The 23,630-nt window shown below is 41.4% G+C and overlaps 1 long non-coding RNA gene across 1 annotated transcript; it reads right to left on the bottom strand.

Moving 5' to 3' along the window:
* Positions 1-4,326: 4,326 nt before the first annotated feature.
* Positions 4,327-23,630, bottom strand: LOC116594241. The gene is made up of 5 exons (XR_004287122.1): positions 22,903-23,630; positions 20,551-20,771; positions 9,747-9,877; positions 8,924-9,030; positions 4,327-4,796 (listed from the first exon to the last, which is right to left on the bottom strand). It is a non-coding gene; the product is annotated as an uncharacterized LOC116594241 (long non-coding RNA).

Genomic DNA, 23,630 nt, shown 5'->3' with positions numbered 1-23,630 from the left:
TACCGAATTTAAAATGAAGCATAAACATGACCTGAGGTGATCCTGGTGTCAATCCAGACACTCCCCCAGCAGGCAGGAGCTGTTTCCTCTTTTCAACTACATTTTTGACCATGGAGGGAAAAAGGAGGGTAGAAACAGCTCAGTAGTTTAATAAGAGTGGCTGGTGGGACCTCAGCGTAGCTCTGGAAAGTATCTGAATTCATTCTCTTGCTTCCTCGAGCATGGCTGGGATGCCTCTTCCAACATCAACTCTTACAGAAGTGGTCAGAGAAAAGGGTTTGCAGGGATCACAAGCTGATTTTTAAAATATTTTATCCCTTCCATTTTTACTCCAAACACGAGAAAAAAATATCTTAGGTAATAATAGGTAACCAAACATAATGATTGACTGAGCACAGCACTGTATTTTATATGCCTTACCTTCTTTAATCCTCACAACTAATCTATGATGTAGATATTGTTATTATTCCCATTTAATAGGTGGAAAAAAATACTGAGACTCAGATAAGAGTTAGTTTAATCATTCCTACCATTGAACGCACGAGTCTGGGGGGAGATCACTGTGGTTACTAATTTATAAGCCGATGACAGAGGTGTACTGGTTCTTTAGAGGAAGTACTTATATTTTGAAGCATTTGTTTACTTCATGTCCTTTAATTTTAGGATTTTTACAACACCCATTTTCAACTTAATACAGCTCACGAAAGTGTTTATAACAGTTGCACTTGTTTCTGAGCCCTTATTTATGTAATTGGCAACTTTTACACATTTTTTTGAGTATGTGTTTGCTTAAAGGTTTAGAAGGTTTTTTTTTCCCTTTTCAACATAAACTTGGTTAAACAATGCACAAGACTCCGAAGAACCATAGAGGAAGTGCCTACGAAATAGTCGAGGATGATAAGATGGAGACCCAAACCAGCAGAGAACACGGAAGATTGAGAAGTAAAATGAGAAATGAGGCCAGGAGAGAAAACAATTTGAAATGATCACAGGCAAGTGTCACGGGAGACCAGACAATAAATAACCACCAGCCAGGAAAAGCCCTTGCTTAGGGATTATGGACTCTAAGTGTGAGATCACAGAGGGAAACACAGAGAACAGAGACGAGTAAGTTGCAGACGCTCATTGGAGGCTGTCACGTTGGTGAGCTTTCACCCACCCCTGGTTTGAGAACCATCGGAGAGCTGTTTATGCATCAAGCTATGAGAACAAAATCAATGATCATGCTCAGAAGTCCGCTTAGGACTGGCTTTCACATTGAAGACACCACGGTGGTCCTTAGATTCTTCCAATGTTTTATCTGAGAAATGTGTTTTTTGTGCTTGTGGCAAAATAAATGAACATCAGTTAGGTGCATTAATGCTGTTATAATGCCCGCTTGATCATCCTATGCTAATGTAGCATGGTCAGGAGTTTTCCACCTGCCCTTGACCAGGATGCCTTGAACTTGGGGATAAAGTCTGCTGGCACTGAGGTTGAGAGTCCTCTGCTAGTGTGTCTGTTTTCAATGTGTCTGCTAAGTCTGCTTTCCTCCCTAGTTAAATTTAGTTACCCTGATTGAATAATTTCCCACCTCCACAATTCAGATAACTGGCAAGACTAGTTAACTTCTTAAAGTATTTTTTGGGTAGGAATATTCTGGTACAGAAAAAAATGTCACAAATTTTCCAAAAGCAAAGCTTTCTCATTTTAGCTACCTACGTAGTAATCTATTTTTCTTTTTTGAAGTTCAATTTTGTAAAGAAGAAAGCATTCTACTTGATAGGATGCATGACAATGCATCTAAAAGTAGTTTAAAAATAAAGCATCCCCTTCCCAAAGAAAGAGACGCTTTATTAACAATATTAAGCATTTTAAAAAAATTTTAAACTACCGTAATAGCTGAAGGCGTGTGCTGAGTCATCTCACCCTGAGAGGTGACAAGGTAGCACAGATCAGCCATAGCTCCTTTGTGGGTGCCCTGCCCATACCTCCTTGTATTGCAAAGGCTTGACTTTTAGCTGTCAGCATCTGCAGGGATTTCTGCTGTCCTCCCACAAAACAGGCTATAATGTCTGAAGACTTAACAACCCTGGGAATAGACCTTGACCAGCCACTGATAGGAGGTGGTATATAAATACCCCAGCTCCCTCACCCCTGCGATGCTCTTACTCTGAGGAGTGTGTCTTGCACTGGCTCCCAGTGTCCCCAGTAGTATAATGTCCAGGGACTAATGGTCATGACCTGCCTGAAAACACATGCTTTCCCTCTTCTCTCACTTTCCTCTATTCCATTGGTCTCTCCTTCACCTTATAAACAAACTACCTGTCCTCAAATCCCTGTACTTCGGGTCAGTTTCTGGAGGAACCTAAACTTTGACAATATAGTATCTCTGGCTATTCAAGCTGAAATCTAAAAACTTCTAGTTCTTCTAAACCTGTACATCTAAGTGATTTTCAATCTCCTCAATTTTGGCAGAATTCTCAACTTAAATAGTCACTCTTAGCTCTTATTAAAATTTAACTGTGTGTGTTTAGACATTTCCATATTTTCTTCCTGACTGATTCCTTCATTAAATATCTCTGAGCACTGAAAACTCCCCTCATGCTACTTGATATCTTCACTGGTACTGTACCAATCAATAGAACAACAAAAAAAATCTGTGTGTAATTAAGTGGCTTCATAGTTAGAGGAAAATATAAAGATTGCACAGGACACAGACTTCTTGAGATTGGCTCACCTCTCTCTCTCTCTCTCTCTCTCTCCCTCTCCTTCCTACTCTTCCCTTTCCCCTCCCCATCCTCCTTCTCTCTCTCTCTCTCTCTCTCAATCTCTCTCTACCCCTCTCTGTTAGAATTAAGTCCTTTTCTTTCAGACTTGTACAAAACATCACATCACAGGGCCTGGAATCTGGCTTCTACAGTAACCACTGACACATGGGAAGTGTAGAGTATAAGCTCCCGGTGGATGAGATGATATCCAATGGGGGAAAAGAGGGAGAAGGGTGGACAGTCTCCTTCCCTGCCTCTCTTCCGTGGCCTGAGCCAGGGTGTGGTTTCTTTGCAGAGCCTTCCAGAAAATTCCAGAATGTTGGTGAGAGGGTTCCTATGCTACCTTCTTTCTCTGATTTGCTGTGCAACATCCCCCATATGATCCTGAATTCTTAGCTGTGTTGCTTCCCTTCTATCTCACCTCCCAAAGCTTTGGGTTTGCACTTCTCACATGTGTGTCAACACCTTAGTAATCCTACCTCAGGCTCTGCTTTCTAGAAGATCCAAAGGCTGTGGTCATGATCCATCCCCTTTGCATGGATTTTTTTCATGTCTGTTTTCAGTATGTTTTGTGTCCAGAGTTAATTTATATCATGCCTACTGCCTGTTTCTGCACTATATATATATATATATTTTTTTTTTTTGAGTCTATGTTTATTGGGGTTGAAGCATGGTTGGAAGGTGCTTTAAACACGTCTAGAAGGTTTACAGTGATGCTGATTTTTAGAAGTCCAGATTCATTTGGCCAAGTATTGTCTAGAAAGTTCAGATTCAGACCTATTGACCAGTTGACTATTGACAAATGTTTGGATGTTTGCGGATTCAATAGGAATCCTCACGGGAGCTTCTGATTCTCATGTAAGGTGAGAAATGGGATGATCAAATTTATCGTCAGGACCCCTATTCTTTCTGTGAGACTTAAAAGAATTAAATGGCACTTAAAAATATATAAACTGACTCTCATACACCCATGGGGTTGTTACTGGCATCATGCAATATATGCGGCATATCTTTTTGCAAATGCAGAGAAAATCTTTAATGTTTCATTACTACGTCTCAGCAACGCAAGATGTCAGAAGCATATTTGAAAATAATCATCTCCTGCTTTAAGCCTATAGATGAGTTTTTTATTTTTATTTATTTTTTTTAAAAGATTTTATTTATTTGACAGAGAGAGAGAGAGATCACAGGTAGGCAGAGAGGCAGGGGGAAGCAGGCTTCTTGCTGAGCAGAGAGCCCGATGTGGGCTCTATCCCAGGACCCTGAGATCATGACCTGAGCTGAAGGCAGAGGCTTAATCCACTGAGCCACCCAGGCGCCCCTATAGATGAGTTTTTACTCTGCTTTTTTGATGGCATTCTAATTGAGGCTGTTAACACCTTGATCCCCTCACCCATCTGGTCATCCTGCTGATCTAAGTCCTCTGTCCTCTTGCACTTTACCTTTATTCTCCAATTGTGCCCTTATTACTTGTTTGGAATGAAAGCATACCTCATTTCTTGAAACAATGGCAAAGAGCAGATGATAGGTTTTATTAATTTCTTTAATAAAAAATTCAACATTGCCAAACCTCTGCTGTCTTTCCTTTTTTTTTTTTAATGAATATTCTATTAGGTGTTAATGTCCAGGCATCACAGTTCAGGCTTTCTTCTTCGAACGGTGCCTTGGGTACTGGTTTCCACTGCTGTCAACCTGTTTGCCCATCCCTGTTAAGGTTTGTTAGCTTTGTGATAAGCAAGCTTCCCACAGCTGGTTAAAGATTCATTTTTAGGTGAGAGGCGCCGTGTGAATTTCTGCCACTCAGAATGGCTTGTTGTCTCTCATCAAGGACTCTGTTTGCCTTCAAGGTCCAATGATTTGAACTGTTCTGCCGTAAGACCTTCTTACCCCAAGGCTCTCTCTAGAGTCTGTATCTGTGCCTTAAAGACCTGCTATTGGAGTTCTTTCCTTAGATTGAATTATTCTGGCTCATGAAGTCTAAGTAGAAGATACAGGAACAATACAACATTCGATCTACTTCTTAAATCTTTGAGATGAGCTTGAATTCTGAAAATGAGCATAAAGTTTAGAATTCAGGATAGCTGAGCAAAGAGAAGAGGTTCCATACTGAAAACAAATAAAATTTGTCAGTTAATTCTCACATGATCCTATTTTCTACAGGGTGATATAGAAAAGAGGAGAGAATTGAGTCTTATATTCTATGCCAGGTGAGGACAGAAGGAAGAGAAAGGCCCAGATGGGAACCTTCAGAGTTTCAGTCCTCTTCGTCCAGCCTCAGGGGTGGGCTGCACACAACAAGACCATTCTCAATTCAAGAATGGGCATGAGAGGCCTCCTCCCTTCATGAGGATAGAAGCTTGCCCAAGCTTATGGTATGCTATCTCACGAAAGCCACCAAAGCTGTGTATAAGTGTCTGCGTCCATAAGCTCTCCTTCCCTCCCCAACTTTTTATTTATTTATGTATTTACTTATTTTTTTAAAAGATTTTATTTTTTTACCTGACAGATAGAGATCACAAGTAGGCAGAGAGGCAGGCAGAGAGAGAGGAGGAAGCAGGCTCCCTGCTGAGCAGAGAGCCCGATGCAGGGCTCGATCCCAGAATCCTGGGATCATGACCTGAGCCGAAGGCAGAGGCGTTAACCCACTGAACCACCCAGGCGCCCCCCTCCCTAACTTTTTATTTTATAATTTTTCAAACATACAGAAAGGTTGTAGAAAAAGTAGTACCAGTAACATCCAGGTAGCCTCTTCATAGACTCAACCTAGAACAACTTTCCACCTAGATTCAACAGTTAACACATTTGTTACAGTATTCTCTCTCTCTCACTCATATTCTCTCTCATCATTGGAAAATTGCCTCTATATATCATAATGCTTTACTCCTAATTACTTTGGCAGCAGATATTCCCTGGAAATAAGAACATGCTCCTGGTAACTGCAATGGCTTTATTGTGCCCAGAAAAATCAACAGGAATTACATAGTATCACTTAACAATCAGCCCCTCCCTCAATGTCTCCCATTGTCCCCAGATGTCTTTTATGGCTGGTCTCCTTTACTTTTTTGAACAAGGATCTAATTGAGGTTGTCACCTTGCTTTTGGGTTTATATCTCTTTAACCCTTTTCCATCTAGGACAGTGTCCCCTCTCTTCCTAGAATGTTGACTTTTTGAAGAATCCAGGCCAGTTTTCCTGCAGAATGTTTCATCATTAGGAAATTCTCCACTGTGAGCATCTTGGTGTACCTCACCTTCTTTGTCCTCTATATTTTCTATAGACTGTAAGTTGGGTCTGAGGCATAAGGTAAGCTTCAGTGCTATTGAACCTGTGCTTCTGGGAAGTTTCCTTCAGTCACATTCCCAGATTACATAACTCCTTTGAATTTACGATTTGTTATTTAACCAGATAACTAGATAACAACTACCCACACAGGGTAGTTATCTCTGTTCTTCACTGCCTCTGGGAGCAGATTAACTCTGCCCCCGATGGAAGGCACCCCATTAGAAAGAAATGATCTTGGGACTGGGGAACACGGCACAAATCACTGAAAAGCATTGTTGATTTCTGCTTCCTCTCCCTTATTACATGAACACAATTAATAACGAGCTTGGAAGCCAAGGGGAATATTGGATCCCAGGGGAAAATCTAATTCTTAAACTCAACCTGATCCTACCCAGGGAGCAGGGCATTCCCCCTGCTTCAGTTCCCACATCTGGACAGCATTTCCTCCGAGCTGCTTCATGAGTGTCACTGTCCCAAGTCCAGAACCACATTTGGTGGGCAGTATGGGAGAAACTGCTGCCGTGTGCAGTCAGTATTAGAACTCCATGATACTACTCAACTGAGTCTCATCACCTTTCCTCCTTGGTCCTGCTGCTAAAAGATGGAATACTTTACATGAAAAGTGATGACACAATAAACCAGATAAAGTAGGTCAAGAAAGACAAAGGGGTGGGGAGAAATATTCATCTTGTATGTGATTATCCCATTTGAAGCCATGTAGCCTCTGAGCTATGTGTGATAATCATCTGTAAATTTGAGGCACAGAGAGGTTAAGAAGTTTCTCTAAGACACACAGCAATTAATCAAATGAGCCGAGATTCAGACCCCAGCATATGAGATTCATGAACCTGACCATTAACTACTATGCGATGATTTTTCAATATGGCCCAAGAAAAGCATCTGGGAAAGAAAAGACTATTGCTGAGCCACTGTGTATCCAGGACCTACAAACCACCTCAAACACATCTGTTGTTTGGGGCACTGACCTGATGGACTTCTAAACTGTCCCAATATAGCTGGAGGCACATGGGGGAGCAAGCCCTTTGGAAGCAAATGACTTTTTGAAGATGACCAAGAGATGGGTCAAGCAGTTGGAAATCTGTGCACAGACTGACAGATTCATGTTCCTCCCCACTCATCCCTTCCCCTAGATCTGCTCCTTCTATACCTGCGATGGCACCCGCTAGGCTCACTCTGGGGGCAGGTGCAGTGAGATGCAAAAAATGAGCTCAATGTGAGTCCATGCTTTATTTATGAAACTCCAAACAAGCTGGTACCCCTTCCAGGCCCCCAGAAAGTGAAAACAAAGGGCTGCTTTAAGAGTGCATGCATCTGATGAAACTTGCTTTGCTCAGGTGCCAAGGTCAGGACAGTACTGGAGGCAGAGTGTTTCAGCCATCCACGACATCCGAGCAGTCAGCACCCCGCAGACCGGGTGAGAGGGCAGCAGGGTCACAAGTATGTCTGGACACTGGCATCAGCATTTCTGATTCGTTTATAAACAACCCATCTCTTACCCTGCCTTTGTGGATCTTGTCAAAAGTGACCTATTGAGTGAAAGTCTCTGGACGCTGGAAATAATTAGGCCAAAGGACACAAAACTCTGCTGAAAACAAACAAATCACCCCTTTTGCAGTTGCCATGATCTCTGCGTGACACCCTTTGCATTCTTTTTGCTAAAAGATTGAAATGGATATACTTAGGGAATAAATGCTAGTTGAAACAAAAAAGATATATTGTTTTTTTTTTGTTTTTTTCTTTTAATGTATCAGATTGGTAAATACTTAAAAGTTTAATAAAACCAGGGAAAGGTGAGGATGTAGGGAAAGAATCCCTTTCACACATTGTTAGCCAAATATAAGGACCTCTATGGAGGGCATGGTAATATCTGCAAAACTATTATGTACATGGCCCTTGACTTGGCAACCTCATTTCTAGGAATTTATCCTATAGCTACAGTTGCACAAGTATATAAAAAGCAAACAAATAAAAAATGTTCACTGCAACATTATAATTAAAAAAAATCTAGATATAACTTAAATGTCCATCAATAGATGACTGACATAGAAAGTATATCTTTAAAAATAATAATATATGACTATTAAAAAGAATAAAGCAAGCCTGTATGTATCAAAATAAAATTGCTGAGATATATTACTAAATATGTAAAAAAAATCACTTAAAAACCATGTCTCATAATAGTGCCTGCAAATGTTAAAATATGTATTTTCAGTGTTTGTGCATGCATGGAAAATTCTGGAAGGACATATAGGAAATTGGTTTTTTTCCCCCCTTTTGGAAAACAAGTCTAGTTTTTTTTTTATTAAGCAGTTTTACACAGCCAGCTGTTCACAATCTGCAGTTAAAACATTGTGCATTCACTGCTATTCAGTTACAAAATCTTCCAACAGGAGACATACAGGAAATTATTAGCATGGTTACCTTTAGGTAGAGGGGGTGTGTGAAGGAAATTTTTTTTTATTCCATCTTTCATATCCTTCCCTATTGTTGAAGTTTTTAAATGGGCATGTACTACATTTATAATTTATTAAATTGGCTTCCATTTTTTTAGACATAGGGACACTGTAAATTCCTGGGTCATGCTCAAAATTTCCACATTCCTCTTTTCTGTAGAACATACAGACCACATACACCACTCAAGGCTGAAGGAACACAGTTGCAAGAAAGAAAAAGGAACATAAGCTGTGTTATCCAAGAGCACCTGTTTTCCTACCATTCTCAAACATCTTTCTGTCCTTCTGGTTTTTCGATTTATTGCAGAAAGTTCTGCCATCCATTATGATCACCACCCCACTCCATCACCCTACCAATTCACCACCCAACCACCCACTAACACCCTACCACTACCATCCCAAGACCCGTCTTCCTTACCTTAGTAAACAGCACCACCATCCACTTAACTGCTCAAGCCAAAAATCCAGATTCCTTTATGTAGCAGAGAAAACATTGTTTCAGTGTATCCTACTGCAGTTTTTAAACTTAAAAAAAAAAAAGATTAATTATTTGAAAGAGAGAAAGAGTATGCACATACACATGTGTGAGAATGGGAGAGGGGCAGAGGGAGAGGAAGGGAATCTCAAGCAGGCTCCCCTCTATGCATGGAGCCCATCATAGGGCTTACCACGGGGCTTGACCCTACGACCCTGAGACCATGAACTGAGCCGAAACCAAGAGTTGGGACACTCAACCGACTGAGCCACCCAGCGTCCCTCCCAGCCATTTTTCAATTCCTGGGCACACAGAAAGATCATTTTTTCTAGCTTCTCTTGCAGTCAAGTGTGGGCCATGGAGTTATGGTGGGGGGGAACTATACTTCATATTTCTGCTTCTCCTGTGCTTTTGCAGACCCACCAACATTGTGTTGTGAATGCGAAAGCCACAAGATGAAGGAGGCTCTGTCTACTTTTGTCCCTGCTTGAGTGTATGCAACAGGGTGATCCTCTCCCTTCGACTTACCAACCAAAGTTGAGACATAATGTGAGCTAGAAATGAACTCTTGCTGTATTAAGTCACTGAGATTTGGGGTGTGGATACTACATGCCAGCCCAGCATTAAGTATTTAATATATTATCTTTTCTTCACCCCAGCCATTTAACTAATTCACAATCCTAGAGACTCTAACACATACCCTGAATGTTCCCTGCCCCCAGCAGGCCCAGTACCACCACCACAGCATGCTAGGTGACCCACTTACCAACAGCACTGGTGTCTTCCTTGTCATATAGTCCCACGTGTGGGATATCAATGTCTAAAAATCCTACTTTAAGGTGTGCTTTCTTGGATCATTTTTGCTGCCAATCCTCAGAGGCTGGGTTACCTGGGAAACTGATTCACAGACAGAAGTTGCTATACAGAAAGTATATTAGAGAGTGATCAAAGACTTGTATCTGTGGGTGAAGGGATTAGAATGGGATTGTGTGTTTAAGGGACCAGTAGTGTTCTGCTTCTTAAACTGAGTGATAGAGGGTGCCTGGGTGGCTCAGTGGGTTAAGTCTCTGCCTTCAGCTCAGGTCGTGATCTCAGGGTCGTGGAATGGAGCCCCACATAGCCTTCAGAAGGAACACAGAAAGCCCTGCTGAGCTCTCTGCTCAGCAGGGAGCCTACTCCCCACCCCCTTTTTCTGCCTGCCTCTCTGCCTACTTGTGATCTCTGTCTGTCAAATAAATAAATAAAATCTTTTTTAAAAAAACCTGAGTGATAGATAGGTATTCATTTTGTTGATATTCCTTAATCTGTACATTTATTTTCCATACACTATGGTAAATAAATGATATATTTCACAATTTTAAAAGTTGTGTTTTGTTTTTTAAGTTTTAAGAGAGGTGGATCACAGTGGGTACTCTGACAAAATGCTTTAACATCAGAATTCCTGGCATTTCTGGTATGTTTCTTTGGGCAACCATTTAAGTCCTCTATAATTTCTTCATGTATAAAATGGATATTGTAACAACACTTACTTCATATAATTGTGGTGAAAAGTAAATGAAATCATTCATGTATAGTGGGTTAAATAGCATCCCTCTAAAATTCACCTCCACCTGGAACCTCAGAATGTTACCTTATTTGGGGGCACCTGGGTGGCTCAGTAGGTTAAACATCTGCCTTCAGCTCAGGTCATGATCCCAGGGTCCTGGGATCAAGCCCTACCCTGGGCTCTCTGCTAGTGGGGAGCCTGCTTCTCCATCTCCCTCTGTCTCTCCCCTTACTTCTCCCCCTGCATGTGTTTGTGTTCTCTCTCATATAAATAAATAAACAAACAAATAAATAAATCTTTTTAATTAAAAAAAGAAAAGAATGTTACCTTATTTGGAAATAGAGCCTTAGCCGATGTAATCAATTAAGATGAGGTCCTACTAGATTAAGGCAGACCCTCAAGCCAACAACTGCTGCCACAAGAAAAGGAGGGGACACAGAGACCTGTACATACGCATAGGGAAGAGGGTCGTGTGATAGGGTCAGAGATGGGAGTAAAGCAGCTACAAGCCAAGGAACATGAGTAACTGCCAGAAACCACTGGAAGCTGGAAGCGAGAAGAGAGGAGTCTTCCCCATAGCCTTCAGAAGGAACACAGAAAGCCCTGCTGAAACCTTGATTGGGACTTCTAGCCTCCAGAACGGTGAGAGAATACATTTCTCTTGTTTCCAGCCACCCGGTTTGTCTCTATGTCACAGTAGCCCCAGGAAACTAATGCAACATGGACCAAACTGGTCTTCAGCCCGGGGAAAGTACTCACTAAAAATGAGCAAGTAGTAGATAAATTCAAACATCTGTACCAATTGTTGGACCTTCTCCCTTGCCACTCAATCCTGTTCAACATTTAAGCTAATATCTCACACTTTCCCTTGTATTACAGTTATGGGAGTGTTCAGCTGGCCTGCTGGCCGGCAAAGCTCCATGAGATAGAAGCCGAGCTTCCGCAGTATCTGTGTCCCTTACAGCACCAAGCACTGAGGTACTCATGACTTGAGTGCTTACTGTGGGTTAGGAGCAGTGCTTGGCACAGAAGGCATGAAAAATAAACATGCTGTTATCTCTGCCCTCGATAAGCTGGACATTTCTGTGGAGAGAGGGTCAGACAGTTGAGTCACTGCGGGATTGTGGTAGGTCCTATAACAGAGACAGGGAAAGAACTGAGCAAGGAGGCCGGCTGACTCAGGCTCACCTGAGTGCAGGCCAGAATTCACGCACGAGGGAACACTTCAGCTGAGGCTTGAAGTGTTACCAGGCAGATGAGGACAAGTGAGGGCGGGGACCTCAGATACAAAGACCAGGCTGTGATGGCCTGGTCGACAATGCTAAGGAGTTTGCACTCTACCTTGTAAAAGTAAGAACTAACCAAAAGTGCAATCACATTTAAATAGATTATTTGGGGGCAAATGGCTGACTGTTATGCCTCAAAGGAAGGTTTTACCGTGAAGTATCAACATGACAGGCATTGCCCTGATGGCTGCTGTCTCATGTGGGGCTATCCCATCCTTTTCTGAGTCCCTGGGTCACTCTGAAATCAAAGGGAAAGTCCTGATTCTTCTGTGCTACATCCCAGTGACATGGAGACGTGGAACCAAGGGATAGGAGCTAAGACCTGCAAAGACAGAGAGGTTTCAGCGGAATCCAATAGAAGTAGGATGCGATTTGGGGAAGTGGTGAGGGGAAGAGAAAAAAGGGCCAGTGAAGGCAAAAGTAGTTATATTGCCCCTCTCTGTGAAATTCGAAAAAAACCTTAGCTTCAGGTGAGAGTTGGTGGGGCAAGCATGAGTTTCTCCACTCGCTGGGAGCTCTGGGAAGATAGGAAACAAGAGACAGCAGCCTACAAAATCAGGCAGCAGACCAGAGCTAGGAAGAAGAGGTAAGATCCTTCAACCGAGTTCAGTCCCATGACTCAGTGCAAACAATGGGGTCTCGTGGTGGCCAAGATGCTGAACACCAGGTTAGGTGTTTGCCTATAGCCCGGAGGCAGATCCCACAAGCCCCTGGGGTCATCATCAAGATGAGGACCTTTTACAGGCTGGGGTTTCCCAGGAATTCTCTCTGTCTCTATGCAGGCTTCTCACAGCTCAATATTCGTGTAGCATAGTATCTTCTACTCACTAAATGTTTTTTTTTTTTTTCTGTTACGGCAACTTCACTGAGGCATAATTTTAATTCCATCAATGTACCTACTTAAAATGTACATTTTGATGAGTTCTGACATGTTTATACACCTAAGTAACCAGCGCTACCATCAAGATGCAGAACATTTGCCTCATCTCAGAAAATGCCCTGGGGAAACTTCCCAGTCAGCTCTTCAATCCCCAGCTCCAAGCAACCACTGATCTGCTTTCTGTTACTGTAGAGTAGATTTGTCTTTTCTGGAATTTCTTATAAATGGAACCATCCAGTATGTACTCCTTGGTGTGTCAGCGTAATGTTTTTGAGATCCAACCACGTCGCTGCATACAGGAAAAGTTCATCCTGGTTTCTGGCTGACCAGCATTCCAGCGTGTGACTATCCCTCATGTGTTTATCTACTCACCTATGGATGAAATTAGGGTCGTTTCCACTTTTTAACTGTTATGAATTAAGCTCCTATGAGCATTTGTCTACACGTCTTTCCGTGGACATATGTTTTCATTTCTCTTGGGTAAATATTAGGAATAGGATTTCTGGGTGTTATCCTTTAAAGTGTGTTTTTATAAGAAACTGCCAAACCCTTTTCCATAGTGGTTGCACAATTCTGCTTTCCCACCGGCAATGTATGAGTTCCACTGCTCCACATCCTTGCCAACACTGGCTTCCAAATTGGTATGTCTTTAATTTTAGAGATTCTAATGGGTGTGTAGCAGTTTTCTCTTGTGCCTTTAATTTGCATTTCCCTACTAATTAATGACAACGAGCATCTTTTCATGTGCTAATTGGCCATTCTTGTACAAAATGTCTCTTTAAATTTCTTTATCATTTTTAATCATTTCTTTATTGGATTGTTTTCCATTAATACGTTTGAAGAGTTCTTAAGTGTTCTGGCATAAGTACATTGTTGGATGCACTGCAAATACATATGTATGACTGGAACCCATACGAAATTACATTGACATTTTTGTTAAAAATCAATTGTGTATGTGTGGACCTATTTTTGGATTCTTGTCTGGTTTTTCAATCTCGATGTCTATTCATATACCAATACCAACTTGTCCTGATTCCAATATTTAAGATAAGTCTTGAAATTAGGTAGTGTAAGTCCTCCAACTTTACTCTTCTGTTTCAAAATTGTTTGAGGTATTACAGATCTCTTACATTTCTATCTAAAGGTTAAAATCAGCTAGTCAATATATATATATTTAAAATATATATTTTGGGGGATTTTTATTTTTATTTGTTGGAATTGCATTTTTATTGAGATTACATTAATTCCATAGGTCAATTTGGTAAAAGGCGAAAGATTTATGCGATCTGAAGAGAAACCAGAGTATAGGGCGCCTGGGTGGCTCGGTGGGTTAAGCCGCTGCCTTCGGCTCAGGTCATGATCTCAGGGTCCTGGGATCGAGTCCTGCATCGGGCTCTCTGCTCAGCAGGGAGCCTGCTTCCTCCTCTCTCTCTCTCTCTCTCTCTACCTGTCTCTCTGCCTACTTGTGATCTCTCTCTGTCAAATAAATAAATAAATAAAATCTTTAAAAAAAAAAAAAAAAAAAAAGAGAAACCAGAGTATATCCATAGGTCAATTTGGGAAGAACTAATATGAAAACAATATCTTCCAATTTGGGGACACAATATTTCTCTCCATTTATTTAGGTCTCCTTTATTTAGCCACAGCATGTAGCTTTCACTGATGTTACATATATTCCACTAAATTTGTGATGTTACATATATTTCACTAAATTTGTCCCTAAACTTATGGTTTTTGATGCCACTGTAAATGGTACTGTTGAGGACAGTTTCAAATACCAGTGGCTCATGGCTAGTTTAATAAATGTTCTAGTATGACTTTCTGCTAAAATTGTCCCATTTTGTAGTCATGGACAAAAGTACGGGGCAAAGGGTACATGCTATCTTCAAACTATCTCAAGAAATTCATGAAGAATGTGTATAGATGAAAATGCGGTCTAAGCCATGGTTTCCCCTAAGAGGTGGTCCTCAGACGGACGGTAGCCAAGATCACAAGGGGCTCCTGCATAGTAATTCAGTCATCCCGGAGAGCCAAATTCAGTTACTCTGACTCTGTAGAAAGAAGACTTAAGGGTTCTTGAGCAGTGGCTTACAAACCTGGGGGAAGAAGGAAGAAAAAAGTTCTTTCTCTAAGCTTCTCAATCCTTTTGGCAATTTTTCAGAATCACTGGAAGCTTTGGATACTTAAGCCTCAGGCATGTATCCTCCCTTCTATTCCCACTTTGATAACCACTGTGATCTCGAGCCAAGTTATTGATGGGAAGACAGTGTATCCCTCAGTGTGTGGGGGTGGAAAAGAGCTCTAAATGCCATGGGGTCATTTGCAATATGGGTACTTAGTGAGGGGCCCTGAAGAAAAGTCCTTCTGAACCTGTAATTCCTGCTACAAATCACAAGTCCCACAGTTTGCAACTGGTTCTGGTGGGACTGTTTCAATCCCTCATTACAATGGACATGACCCAGAGGTCATAACCCAAGTAAGTCATTATCAATCTGTCAACATCTGAACCAACAAGTAGTCACCTTGGAAACAGTCTATAGTGCCCTATCGTTTTGGAGTACTTTTGATGGGAGGAGCATTGCAGGAGAGAAAGAAGAACAACTCTGGAATGTTCATGCATTGCAGATAAAGTTCAAAATACACCCAATAAGGGAAAAGGGCAAAGAAAGACCATTTGGAGAACTGAAAATGCACTGCCTTCTTTCTGCTTGTAGAGCCCACGTAGTTGACCAACAACCACTGCCTGTTAGCAGGACTTGTAGGACTGACCTGGTTATCAGTTAAAGAGATATAAGAATATTCATGTAGATTGCCCTGGGGCGCCTGGGTGGCTCAGTGGGTTAAAGCCTCTGCCTTCGGCTTGGGTCATGATGCCAGGGTCCTGGGATCAAGCCCCACGTCGGGCTCTCTGCTCAGCAGGGAGCCTCCTTCCTCCTCTCTCTTTCCCTGCCTGTCTCTCTGCCAAGTTGTGATCTCTGTCTGTCAAATAAATAAATAAAATCTTAAAAAAAAAGAATATTCATGCAGATTGTCCAAAAATTCCTCTGCCCTAACCTAACAAACTCCTGCCCATCCTTCTAAGCTCATCTTGACAGCACTTTTTCTATGAAACCCATTCTCGGTTCCCCACATTAGTAGCTGCCCCTCCTTTCTGCTCATACAGGACTTTATTCATAACTCAAGTTTTGTACTTTCTAGGCTAAATCACAACTCTTCTGTTTGCCCGTCTCTCCCCCACTATTCTGGAGAATGATCATCATTCTGCTTCAATGATCATCATTTCTTTCCACCTCAGACTTTGCCTCCAAGCTTCATTCCCCTAAAATCCAAATGCCTTTTCTAACATCAACATTTGGGTCCATCAAAGGAAGCTCAGACTCAAGGTACCCAAGGCTGAGCTCACAACATCTCTACCCTTTTCAGTGTTTGCTCTCTCTTGGTGAATAACTTCTCTATTTCTCTGCTTGGGCAAGCCAGAAATGTACAGTCATTCTTAACACCCACGTCCTGGTCGATCTCCATACCCACATCTATTCATGACTACTTCCTAAATACCTCTAGACATAGTCATCCATTCTTGCTGTCACCACCGTAGACCAAGCTGGCAGCAGCCTCTCTCTTGTACGCTTGCAATATCTTTCTTACTGATCTCAGCATATATTCTAGGCTGCTGCTCACCCATTTATCCAACTGTAGCCGATATGGTCTCTCCCCTGCCTATAACCCTTCAGTGTGTTCCTTTGCTCTTGGGGCAAAGACTCAATCTCTAACGTCACCTAGAACATGAATTCCTGTGTAGTCTCAAGCTGCCCACCTCACCATCCACTTTTCACTTTCTGTGCTCTGGTGGCCCCAACCTTTTTCCTTTAGCTCCTTCTTTTTTTTTTTTTTAACTTTTTATTTTTAAATAATTTCAGACATACCAAAAAAAAAAAAAGGTTCAAAAACACTTACAAAGATTTTCCATGTACCTTTCACCCAGCTTCCCTAAATGTGAACATCTTACGTAACCAGAATATAATTATCAAAAACAGGAAATTAACGTTCATATGCAATACTAGGAACTAATCTATAGATTTTACTTGGATTTCCATGGTTGGTTCAGGATCTAGTCAATGACTCCTCACTGCATGGGAGTGTCCTGTCTCCTTTGTATCTGATCTGGAGAGGATCCCTATTCTTTCTTGTTGTTTATGACCTTGACAAGTCTTGAAGAACATAGGACAGTTATCTAGTAGCATAATTCTCAGTTTCGGTTTGTCTGATGTTTTCTCATGTTAGGATCAGGTGATACGTAATTTGGCAAGAATGTCATAGAGGCAATGTAGTCTTCTCAGTCTATTTTATCAGGAGGCGTGTGATGTTAATGTCTAACTATTGGTGATGTTAATTTCAAGCCCTTGTTAAGATAGTATCAGCCAAGTTTCTCCATTGTAAAGTTACTCTTCATTAAGGGGAAGGAGCGTGGGGAGAAGAGAAATTTTGAATCTATGTAAATATTCTGTTTCTCATTATAATTTTACTCACCAATTTTTTCATCAGTTGATGATTCTTGCATGCAATCATTATTACTGTGATTTTTTCAAATGGTGATGTTCTATTTTCATCCTCCCTTTAACATTTATAAGTTGGGAGTCTACTGTAAGGAAGAGCTTTTGTCCCCTGTTTATTTATTCAATTGCTGATTATCATTGTGGACTGACGGATATTTATTTTTTCTGTAAGTTATAATCTATTGCCATCATTATGTATTTTGTACCTCAAATTGTCCCCAATTTTAGACTTGACCCTTTTCATTGTCCTCAAAGTAGCAAGTATGCATGTGCTATAAGGGCTTTGATCATGCTGTTCTATTAGCCTGAAATAATCTTCTAGCTTTCCCCTGTCATCACTGTTCCATCCCCAATTTCTTTGTGCACTAAATCCCTTTAAAGCCTGAGAGTTCAGCTCCAATGCCCATCTTCAGGAAAGCCTTCCTCGAGCCTGCCAGAAGTGGTTAGGGTTGCCGTTATAAGTTTTCAAAGCACCATTTACTTTTTCTTCATAACGCCTAACATATTTCAAAATTAAACCCTTCTTGTGTGAATATTTCTAAGAGCAGGGATTGTATCTGTTTTAACCTAGGACATTAATAAGTCTTCAGTAAATTATTAAGATTGAATTAATAAATAAATGAACTAATACTAAAAGTCAGTGGGTTGAGATCTTTGCAGAAATGCCATACTGATGATTCATTTTTACTCCAAGATAAGTTTTTCTCCCGAATCTCATAGATCTGGATAAGATATGGCTGACAGTTTGACACAATGAAGATTCATTAAAAAAAAAAAATCATTGAAGTCTGACTCAATGACTTGGATCTTGGGTTTAAAGATTATTGCCTGTATGGTCTCAATTCCATGCACATTGTTTCATTTGTCTTTGTTTCTTGCAATGGTAAAAATACACTTGCACCATACTCCATGTATGACTTGTGATGTGAACTGTAGAGGAAAATGCATGACTTGGTGAAAAGAACTCTGTACACCCCATTGCTGTCTGACTCGTGATTGTCTGTCATAAGTTTGTTTCATTCATGACATGGTAGTTGACACATTTTAAGTTAGACGTTGAAGCTTAGACCAAACACTTAGAATCAGTTCCACTCTCTGTTCCAATAGGATTCTCACTGAGTGGATTTCATTTCTAATTTGGAAACCTGGGCAGTATCAGTCTCTTGATATTTGAAAACAGAAAGCAGGGACTACCAGAGTGGACCTTCATTTGGGCAATCTGAGAGTGATGCTCTGGGAAAGCATTCTGGTTTATTTTTACAAGCTGGTTACTTAGGTTCTCAGGTAGATGTGAAGATTCCAGAGAAAATTCTTCCAACAGGTGACAGCAGGTGAGAGTAATGGAGCACATCTGCAACCCAGCTCAAAGGCTGTACCTGACCTTGGGAGTTTGAATCATCTGAGTCTGCCAGGTTTAAGAAAGGAATATAAAGAAATTACTTGGAAAATGAATTTCTCTGGGCAAAGTCTTTGTAAACAAGGTTTCTCTCTAATGTCTATCTATATACTTAATTTGGAATGTTACCTATCCATAAACAACCACATATGTGATTTACCCCCATTTGCAAACTAGCAAGTTAGCCTATCACAGTTTTGTGAGTGCTTCCAGGGGACACAACACTCCTGGGTCAGAGACAGAGGGCACTCTGTTACCCATAGCTATAGCAGTAACTAGCATATCAGAATTTTTTTTTTTTTTTAAGATTTTATCTGACAGAGAGAGAGATCACAAGTAGGCAAAGAGGAAGGCACAGAGTAGGGGAAGTGCACTCCCTGCCAAGCAGAGAGCCCAATGTGGGGCTCAATCCTGGGACCCTGAGATCATGACCCAAGCCGAAGGCAGAGACTTAACCCACTGAGCCACCCAGGTGCCCTGTGTATCAGAATTTTTGCATCACAAGTATTAGTTCCCACAAAGTGATGACAGCTACATACAAAGAGGGTTGCATTCCAGGAGAGGAACCCTGTGCTTAAGGAAACTAACTCTTTTATAATGGGCACTTAAGCACACTCACTTTGCTGTGGAGGGAGATGTTATCTTTATTAAATTGGATTATAAATATACCTGCTTTTGCTTCGGGAAAAGATACTATCTCTACTTTTCAGGGTGGTGCTCTTTGCTCTAGGGAAGACATTATCTCTATCTTCCAAGCTGTTTGTATAAAAACATCCTCAAAGATAGTGGAATAAAATGTAGTCAGTGCATTGATTGTAAGATGTGCAGAAACAAAAGGTAATTTTATTCCAATAGCATATTTTCCCCTCTGGCCTCTTATTGAAGTCCCATCTTGTGTGTACACCCGAAGGTTCCTGATCTCTTTCTGAAGACCCCTAGACCACACACACACACACACACACACACACAAACTTGTTTTTTTTCTTCCCCCAAATCCCTAGAACAATCACCCATTGTATGGGGGGTAGGGAGCAATCCATACTTAGGTACAACCTAAGTAAGGGCCAGTTGGTACAAATGCTTAGGAATAGTTATTTTGGGGTTGTGGGTAAATGGTTGGTGCTCTACCCCTCCTGATGTCCCATCGCCATAGGAACTAGTGATAATGCCTTAATCACATGCCTAGAACACAGTAAACAGTGCATAGATGTTAGCTATTATATTGGTCAAAGTACGCAAGACTTTTGCGGTAGGAACAAACTAGCTCAAATATCTAAGCGTGTTTTTTTCTTTATCATGCCCCTTGTCCATTGCAAGTGGCCTGGAGGCTCTTCTCTGCCCTGTCGTGACTCCAGAGCACAGGCTAGTAGGGCAGCCATCATCTGAAGTGTTGCTGGTCCCTGGGGCAGAGGACAAGATCTATCGGTAGAAACTAGTTCAAAAGCCAAACATACCACTTCTGTTCTCAGGTCACTGGCCAGATCCAGTGACAGGACCCCACAAGAGGGTCAGGTTTTCCAATACTACCATGTGCTCGGAAGGCAAAGAGGCAGAAAATTTGGGGGCAGCATAACAATTACCACAGCTTTTATTACTGTCATTCAAAATTATAATAACAATATATCCTATGGCAGAGGACAGCGTAACTGCCTATTCAGCATTCTTTATTATTATTTTTTTATTTTTTATTTTTTTGGGTAATAGATCTCCAATTTTGTTTAGGCCTCTCTCCTTCCTCCCAGAGTCATGGAGCCCCATGGAGCCCTCGACACGAGGGCGAGGCCTAACTGGTTCAGGGGCATTGTCACCCTTCTTGCCAGTGACTGCCTTTGCAATGAGCACAAATAACTCAGGCCGTTGGTGTGCAAGGAGAGGTTTTAAATTTCCTGGTGGTTTAGGGGAAACTTACTTTTCAGTCTTCTCAAAAAGCTTCTAGAAAAGACTTCTCTTTCTTCTTTGGATATTGTCCAGCTCAGCTCTGAGGCCTGGGACCAGATGCAGCATCTTCTTGCCACCAACCTGAAGATGAAACTCACAAAAAGAACCCACAGGGCAGCAGAACTAGAGCCACTGGACAGAGTAAATCCTGAAGCCCTCTGGACTTCCCATAATGAAGCCCCATTCTGGAAGCTAAGAAAGAAAGGACTTTCTGTTACTTTTAGCTGAAAGCAACCTAACAGTACTGCTATCCTCCTGTTAACTTCAGGAAAGAAGGGCAGTGTGGAGTGAGGAAGGAACAGAGTCAGGACAGCTAGCACCGTGGGTGACAAGAAACTAGCAGTGGCAACAATCAGAAGATATACAGAATGTCTGAAGTCTGCCACCAAGCCTGTCTGCCACCCCCCAAAACCCTAGTTGGGAGCCCTGGCAACATAGGCATTTTGCTGTCCTGCTCTGCAATGGTAGCGTTCATTTCTTAGGAAAGATCTATTACACTGTCTGGAAGAAAGCACTAGTCTTAAGTCCTGTGTTAACTCCAGATTTTGATTTTCAGTGCAGATGAGCTGCTAGTTCTCTTTGAGCCCTTTGAAGGATGTGCCTTTGGATTCAACTACAATTTCTAAGACCAGGTTGTTAGACAGTCCTGTAGCTTGCCAGAAAGCCTCCCGACTGTATCCCTGACATATAGATGGTGTCAGATGTCATAAAAAAGATCTTTTGATCACCATAGGATCAAATCAGGTGTTTTTTGTTTGTTTGTTTTTTTAAAGATTTTATTTATTTATTTGACAGACAGAGATCACAAGTAGGCAGAGAGAGAGAGGAGGAAGCAGGCAGAGATCACAAGTAGGCAGAGAGAGAGGAGGAAGCAGAGCAGAAAGCCTGATGCGGGGCTCGATCCCAGGACCCTGGGATCATGACCTGAGCCAAAGGCAGAGGCTTTAACTCAGAGACACCCAGGCACCCCAAGTCCGGTGTTTTTATGGCTACGCAAGCCTCTTGGCTTTAATTTACTGGACTTTAGTTTCTTTATGTCTTTTCTCAGGTCATCTTCTCGAAGGCATATCAGGTTAGAGTCAGAAGGCATGTCTTAGATCAATATTCCCAGCAGGAAAAGGCTCTGTGAGCCTCTGACTGCGTGCCTAGTCTTTTATTTCCTGTGTTGTTCTAGTTCATCCTGAGGGGGAGAATTACTTGTTTTTTATCCTGCCATATTAAATAAAATTCTAGAGCTAGGCAAGGTTTTATAAGGAAGATAAAAGGGCTGTTTTTAATAAACAAGGTGGAATGATAAGAAATGCGTTCTCTCTGCAGCGGTTCAGGAACACAATAGAATCATGAGGACTCCAGCTCCGGGAAAGACTGTTGTCCACAGCGTGGCCTCATCCAGAAATAGAACTGGCGGGAACAGGCTTGAAGTGTGGCATATAGGCTTTGGGTGAGATCAGGTTTCAAAGAAGTTCAGGAAAATTTCCGAAACAACACGGGGTGTTGTTGGGTTGGGGTCTGTCCACGAGGCTTGCAGGGAGTGGCCTATCCCAGGGCGCTCATCTGTCTTGGGAAAGTAGAAACCATCCCCTGACCAAGGCTGCAGCAGGTAGAGATGATATTTCCAAGGTCACTCAGGTGGTTTTATGGTGGCATAAAAATGAATGTTGACTCTCTGAAGCAAACAGTTCGTGTAACAAGACTGTTCAAATACTAGCAGAATAGCTTCCCAAGGTTTTCTTTCTGTCATTTTTCACTGGCTAACTTCTAAGCAACTGTCATGATCTCACTTCTTTTTTATTATTATTATTTAAATTCAATTAGCCAACTTATAGTATATCAATAGTTTCAGATATAGAGTTCAGTAATTCATCTGTTGCATAAAACACCCAGTGCTTATCACATCACGTGCCCTCCTTAAGTCCCATCACCCATTTACTCTATCTCTCTACCCTCCCCCCCTCCAGCAACCCTCAGTTTGTTTCCTATAGTTAAGAGACTCTCATGGTTTTTTTCTCTCTCTGATGACTTCCCATTCAATTTTTCCTCCCCTACCCTATGATCCCCTGTGCTGTTTCTTATATTCCACATATGAGTGAAACAATATGATGATTTTCTTTCTCTGATTGACTTATTTCACTCAGCATAATACCCTCCAGTTCCATCCATGTTGATGTAAATGTAAATATTCATTCTTTCTGATGGTTGAGTAATATTCCATATATATATATATATATATGTATATATCTCACATCTTCTTTATCCATCAGTGGACCAATGATGGCTGAAGTTTTCACTTCCAAAAACTAAAAATAGTTGATTTAACACTTACCATGTTTGAAGTATCATCCAAAGTTCTTTACAACAGGCCTCAAAGGGAGGGGTTCTCTTATTATCTCCCTTTTGTAGGTGAGGAAGCTGAGGAACAGAGAGGTTAAATAACTAGCTCAAAGTAACACAGCTTTGAGTCCCATGGGGCTGGCTCTGCAACCTTCAGAGCCTGGAGAAGCAAGGAAACCGCAATGCTAGACTGGGAAACAGTCTGTAGCCAACAGGAGGCTAGAACGAGGAAGTGACCACGAGGCAGAGAGGAGACAAAATCAAGCAGGCAAAGGTTGAAGGTTCACTACTAATTTGAATCTTTAAAAAAGAGCTGCCAGTGTCCAAAGAGGCAACAGCATAAAGGAACTAAGCCCATGGTCCCCTAGAGCAGCTACTTTGAAGGAGGTGAGCAACTTCTGCTTAGTTCTGCCCCACCTCTACTTTCAATTTTTATTGGAAGGAAGGTCACATATTCCTCTGATAGTAACTACCAAAACTACTGCTGATTTTCAAGGTCTTAAATAGGGCTTTGTTAATGGTAAAATTACAAAAGATAAGGAAGGGCCGATTCAATATAGATAAAGAATCAATATAGATAAAGAATCTTCTCTGTATTTCAGGGAGAAAATTCGACTGGTGTCCAGTTGGACAGTTGAGAAATGACCAGTGTTATAAATAATATCAAAGAATACTTCAGCTCCAGAAACTTTTCTCTTTCTTTCTTTTTTTTTTTAAGAG

Source organism: Mustela erminea, chromosome 6 (genome assembly GCF_009829155.1).
Source record: "Mustela erminea isolate mMusErm1 chromosome 6, mMusErm1.Pri, whole genome shotgun sequence".
In the NCBI taxonomy this organism is placed as follows: Eukaryota; Metazoa; Chordata; class Mammalia; order Carnivora; family Mustelidae; genus Mustela; species Mustela erminea.
The sequence above is the reverse complement of the archived record's forward strand: the minus strand, read 5'-3'. Positions and strand labels throughout refer to the sequence as shown.